This window comes from Lissotriton vulgaris, chromosome 7 (genome assembly GCF_964263255.1).
Source record: "Lissotriton vulgaris chromosome 7, aLisVul1.2, whole genome shotgun sequence".
NCBI classification, from domain to species: Eukaryota; Metazoa; Chordata; class Amphibia; order Caudata; family Salamandridae; genus Lissotriton; species Lissotriton vulgaris.
Window position 1 is genome coordinate 496,872,486 of NC_141695.1, and position 6,146 is coordinate 496,878,631.

A 6,146-nucleotide genomic window follows, 5' to 3' on the forward strand; every position below is an offset into this window, starting at 1 on the left:
GGTGATACGACCGCAGCATATGCGGTGACAACATTGCACACGATTGTAGAGACCGCGCGCATTCCCCATAATTCTGCGCAAGCAGCCGAGTTAATTGCACTTACAAGAGCGTGTGTGTTGGCAAAAGGAAAGCGAGTGAATGTGTATACTGATAGCCAATACGCCTTTGGCGTGGCTCACAGTTTTGGACGATTGTGGCGTGAACGTGGGTTCCTGACATCGCATGGTGCAAAGATACAGCATGGTCAGTTAGTTAACGAGCTTCTCGAGTCACTGACCTTGCCACTACAAGTTGCGATCCTGAAATGCAGTGCACACAGAAAGATTCAAGATGACGCTGGTCGTGGGAATGCATTTGCAGATGAAGTCGCGAAAGAGACTACAAGGAACACAATGAGTCGAATATATGTTGTAGGTCCTGCGAGATGGATTGCCGATGTAGGTATGTGTGAGGACACTATAGAAAGCGTGAAGTCCATACAGTCCGAGGCGACTGAGAAAGAGGTGAATGAATGGAGAGAAAGCAAGGGTAGATTGGATGCGGATGGTTGTTGGGTCGAATTGTCAGAGCATCAAAGATGGCTGTTACCCGATGCATATGTACTTGCAGTGGTGACGATGACTCATGGGATGGCTCACATCAGTATGAAAGGAATCTGTAAGTTGTTGGCCCCAGTATTGCAGAATAGTGGAATCCCGGAATGTGCAGAGAATGTGGTCAAGAACTGTATGGTGTGTCTGAAATACAATCCCGGTAGGGGAACTCCAACTCCAGCTGGTCATTTTGCGCCTCCAACATATCCGTTCGAGGTTTTTCAGCTCAATTTCATCCACATGGAAAGGTGCAACAATCTGAAATACGTGCTTGTTGTTGTCTGCGCCTTCTCCAGGTGGGTGGAAGCATATCCCCTTAAAGACAACACTGCCTTGTCCACTGCCAAAGCCCTGGTCAAGGAATTCTTCCCTAGGTATGGTATGCCTAGAATTGTCTGGAGTGATAATGGAAGTGAATTCGTGGGACGAGTGATGAAGAGAGTGTGTGAATGTCTAGGCATACACCAGAAGTTCCACGCCGCAAATCACCCCCAATCAGCCGGATTAGTAGAATGCTACAACGGCACATTGATGTTGAAATTAGCCAAGATCCAAGCCAGCACGGGTCTTAAGTGGCCTGACGCCCTGCCTTTAGCGCTCCTATCTACAAGAATGATTGTCCATTCTAGACTGGGACTTAGCCCCCACGAAGTCGTGTTCGGGCGCCCAGCAAACATATGGGGAGTGCCAAGACCCAAGAAACTAAGTGAGATAGAGCACCCTGTATTGCTTGACTATTTGCACGAATTGACAGCTAAATTGCGTTTTTTACACCAACAGGTCCACAGCTCCTCTCCGCCAGCGTCTGATGATCCAGGCCACGCCATTCAACCTGGTTCCTGGGTCCTAGTCCGGAACTTCAGGCGAACCAAGAACGAGGAGCCTCGCTGGACCGGACCCTTCCAAGTCCTGCTAACTACCCGCTCTGCAGTACGTGTCCACAGGAAGAAACATTGGGTGCACGGCACCCACTGTAAACGGATCCCGCTGCCCCTTCCATATGACCGGTGGGTCCAGGAGGGAATTGCTGACTCAGAGACTGAGTCTGTGCCCCGCTTCGTGCCTTTCAGTGATGCACGTTTGAAAGGAACTGGTACGGAAAAGGAGAGCGACCGAGTTCTGCAAGGATTTGTGCCACTGTCAATGCAGTTGGACACTACAGAACCTGAAACCTTGTTTGAAGACAACGCCATACCCGGGAAACAACGATATAATCTAAGGTCAAGAAAAACGAACTAATAAAAGCAAACAAATAAGATTTTTCTTTCCCCCAAGAACTATTTTTTATTTTTCAGCTCTCTCGCCCAGGGAACTTGCTCATTTTTGATTTTCGAACCGCCATCCGGTTCTGTTGCTAGGGTCGCGGTTGACAGTCTGGGGAGTGCAGCTGGAGACGTTTAGGTCAACGGTTCTGGTTGGTGTAAGGGAATTACCCTGGGCTGAACGGAAAGCACTCCTTGACAGAATCAATCTCCCACCGTGGGCAGCAACTAGAGGATGGAGTTTCCGAGGGTAAAGAGACCTGCTAGATTTACGGACTTTGAAAAGAGAGTTTGCGCTGTGATGGCAAGAAAAAGATTTTTAGTAGTTGGCATCTTAATGTTGTGTAGCATAATAATGTTTTTAATTGGCTCTGCTCTGTTCATCTTTCAAGTTACCTTTGTACACAACACCCAGCCCACACCTCCTCCCACTGTCTCCCCACATTCTTTTCACCCTCTACCTGAACACGAGTCTGCCAGAAGATTAGAATTTGTAAATAATTCATTCGTCCAACTCCTACACCAGCACCAATCCGTAATGAACACCACGAATTGTTGGGTATGTGGACTTATGCCACACACAACAGATAAGGGTATCCCGTATTTTGTCCTGCCATTTGGCTACCATGGTTCTCTGTTGGCGTTTAGAGCAATGTTCCTGTTCGCCCTCGAACCATATGTTCCAGGGAAAAACTCAAGCAACAAGGCACTAGTGGCGGGAATTAGGAATATGAGTAGGGATGCCGACACATACAAAACGATCCCCAGATATGAATTGGTACCTTACAGCAGATGGAATATAACGCAATATGGAATTTCCTTGGCTGAAAGTCTGAAAGCAACGAAATCCTCCCCAGTCTGGATAGTACCCCACCAAGGTCACTTATGTCTGCAGGGAAATGGCAAAAACCCTAGAGCTCAGTTGGGAAAGAGTGTCTGCACTGAGACTTACGTTTTCTCGTCTCAGACCTCCCCTTCATTACTAGCGGCTAAGGGTACTTACTTCATCTGCCACGATAGAGCGTATACATGGTTGCCCCCTGACTTTTCGGGCACCTGTTTTATCTCGTTTCTGCTGCCACCCACCTACACGGCCGAGGCAGATTACCATCGGACAAGGATAGTTAGGGGTGTCGTGAGTAAAGACGACACTGCGGGTCAAGAGTTTGGAGACTTCGCAAAGGGTTTTCTGCTGTTTTGGGGGCCCATGGTGAACAGGAGGAACATTCGCCAGTTGACGAGGGTAGTTGAATCCGCCGTGACCGAAACGGCCAGTGCCCTTGGTAACTTGACAGCTGAGCTCCAGTCGGACTGACTTATGACTCTTCAGAACAGGGTTGCCCTAGATGTCATACTTGCAGACCGTGGTGGTGTATGCAGAGTGATCCAATCCAGTTGCTGCATTTTCATCCCTGATAATGCTCGGACAGTGTACCAGGCCATCTCCAAACTGCACAAAATCTCTGACTCCCTTCACGTGGATAAAGGGGATTGGTCCTTGCTAGGGTGGTTCTGGGAACTGATATCTGCCTGGGGATGGAAAACTCTGATATTCATTGGGGTGATCTTAGCCATTCTGTCTATGTTCTGCCTGTTTGTGCAGTGCGCTCCTGCAATATGTGGCCTCTGTGCTGCATCATGTGTAAGGAAGCCTGTGTCAAGGGACGAATTGAGCAACAGAATGATGCTACAGCAGCATCTCCATGACTTCATGAATACAGATTTGGACTCAGACTGACATGAGTTATTGCCTAATATGAGGGCAAAAGGAGTGTCTGTGGTTCTGAAATTCTGGACCCTGCTGTAATATGGTACCGAGGCCCGACACTCGTGTCACAAAATATCATCGTACCATGACGAATTCGGTATCGGCAGACCGGTAATGATAAGGACATTATCCCTATGCATTTGCGTCATGATTGAGTGATGCTAGCACCCTTAAATCATGGTTCCCGTCTCGAACCCTTGGGTTCCATTTTGTGAACGGCATCCATCTTGTCTCTTGCCCTCATATAGTCAATTGATTAAGGCCCAGCTTGATCTGGAAGGACACGTCCACCTTAGCTGACTCCCCCGTGACCTGGCCGAGCTGACTCCACTGCCTCCAGCCAAACCTGTTCGGACAGTCCCTCGCCCAGTGGCCGAGTAAGATAGCATCAAGGCACGACATGCCATAAACCATTCACTACATACAGGCCATGTTATCCACACACATACGCCTGTCCATGACCCTTGTTTATGGCTAGTTTTACGATGAGGAGGTGCCCGAGTTTATTGGGGTTTCATCGATATCTGAAGGTAGTTCTGGGCCGAGCTGGGTAATCTATCACTAACTGTACACACGAAATTATAGGCTGAACGTCATGACTGTGCTTTTCCTTTTGTTGAACAAATATGTATATGGTTGCATCATAAAACAAAGAATTCTTGCCTGAAGTGTAATATTTGGTATAAAAGGAGAAGGCTGGTTCTGTAAAAACGAACAGTCTCCTGAGAACTTACATCCCGTGCTGTTGTACTTCTAGGACACTTGTTACTTGGTTGCAGCCAATAAAACTCGATCTCTGACTTCACCTAGAAGACTCTTTGTTTCTGTGGTCCGGAACAGGGAGAACTCAGAGGTCTTCGGGTGTTATCCCCTGGCACCACCGGGTTCTTAAAAACCCAGCACCTCAGTCTGCTTCCTATGGTTACCCCCACTTTTTGCTGTGTTTCACTGTTTTTTCGACTTTAGTCTGGCTGTGGCTCTGCTAATCAGGACCGCAGCCTGGCTGTTCTCTCTCTAAATTGATTTCATGTACAATAGGTACATACCAGATTGGTTACTGAGTTACCTTGTAAGCCCCTAGTATATGGTACCATAGGTACCAAGGGCATAAGTACCCCAGAGGCCTACCAGGGGCTGAAGCATATATTATGCCACCCATGGAAAGCCTTCCAAAATGGCACCACAGGGCTGCACTTGCTGCCTGGGTAAGGTGGTGTAAGCAACCTTTACTGGGATATAGTATATCCATATCCACCATTTAAAACAGACTCAGCCTCAGCTCTGGCGCAAAACTGGACAAAGGGTAAGGGGTGTAACCACCCGCTCCCCAGGTCCTCCCATAGGTGGGACCCTAGAGTTATCCCATCCCCTAAACTTAGTATAAGTATAGGAACCCAGTCCCTAGGACTTTAGATTACCCTGGACGAAACTCTGAAGAAGAAATCTTAGACCTATGACATTCCATATCGACTGGAAGACGGAAGAAATCTCCCTTGGGGTCACGGAGTGACCCCCCTGTTCAGACAGGCACCTAAGAGCATCTTGCTGGTCTGCATTTTAGAGGTTCCCGCCAGATCCCGAAGAATCTGCGACACAGGACATGGAGTTCCAGACTTTTCTAAGGCCGACACGAGATCCCGGCAAAGCTGAGACCCACAGCCATCACGATAGACGAGGGACCAGAACTCCTGGACATCCTGCAATTTTGCAACTGCACCTACTTCCTGAAGTTTCCGGAAATAGTGCTTTGGGCTATCTGTTACCCTTGCCATGAGCACCTTTTGCACCAAAGCTGAGAGGCCTACACTCAACGAGTGTCCTGTGAGTCCACTTTCTTCACCGCAGCTCGAGGCTCCTTTGCGATCCCTAGTCCATCGGCTAGTGGGTCCCCATGAAGAACAATCCTTTGTTTCCTAAGCTTTCCTGATTGCTCCAGACGTGCTCTGACTCTCCTCCAAATGGTGAGTCTCTCAGACCTTGCTGGTCTGCACCGAAGCCAATCTTGTCATCTTGCATGGGTTACTGTTGCCAAGGATTGTTGGGTCCAATCTGGATACCAAAACTGCAGCACTCAACATCCTTTGTTGGACAGCTCAAATCCAACTTCTGGTCATCGTCGATGCCTCCTGTTCCTTGTGACTGAAGAGTCAAGCTTCACCTCCTTCACTTTAAAGCACCCGACATAGGCTGGCATCATCCTGTCGCCATCCTGGTCACTGGCGAGTGACCCAGACTCTGTCCCCTCTGCTTTCAGGTTCTTCAGATCTCCGATCCACCCTTGGATCCACCCGGACACTTTTCCTCTGGTCGCCTACAGCACTTCTTCGCAGCTTTCCATTGGAAACGACGACAAAACCAGACACCAAAGACATCTATGCACCCGGCTTCCCTGGGTGAGGTAACACGAGTGCTCAGGTGCTCCCATGGGTCTTGACTCTCGAAGAGACTAAGTCTAAAGGGGTTTCATCGTAGTTCACTCTGAAGTGTCCTTAATCTTTAAAATTGTAACTTGCTTTTCCTCT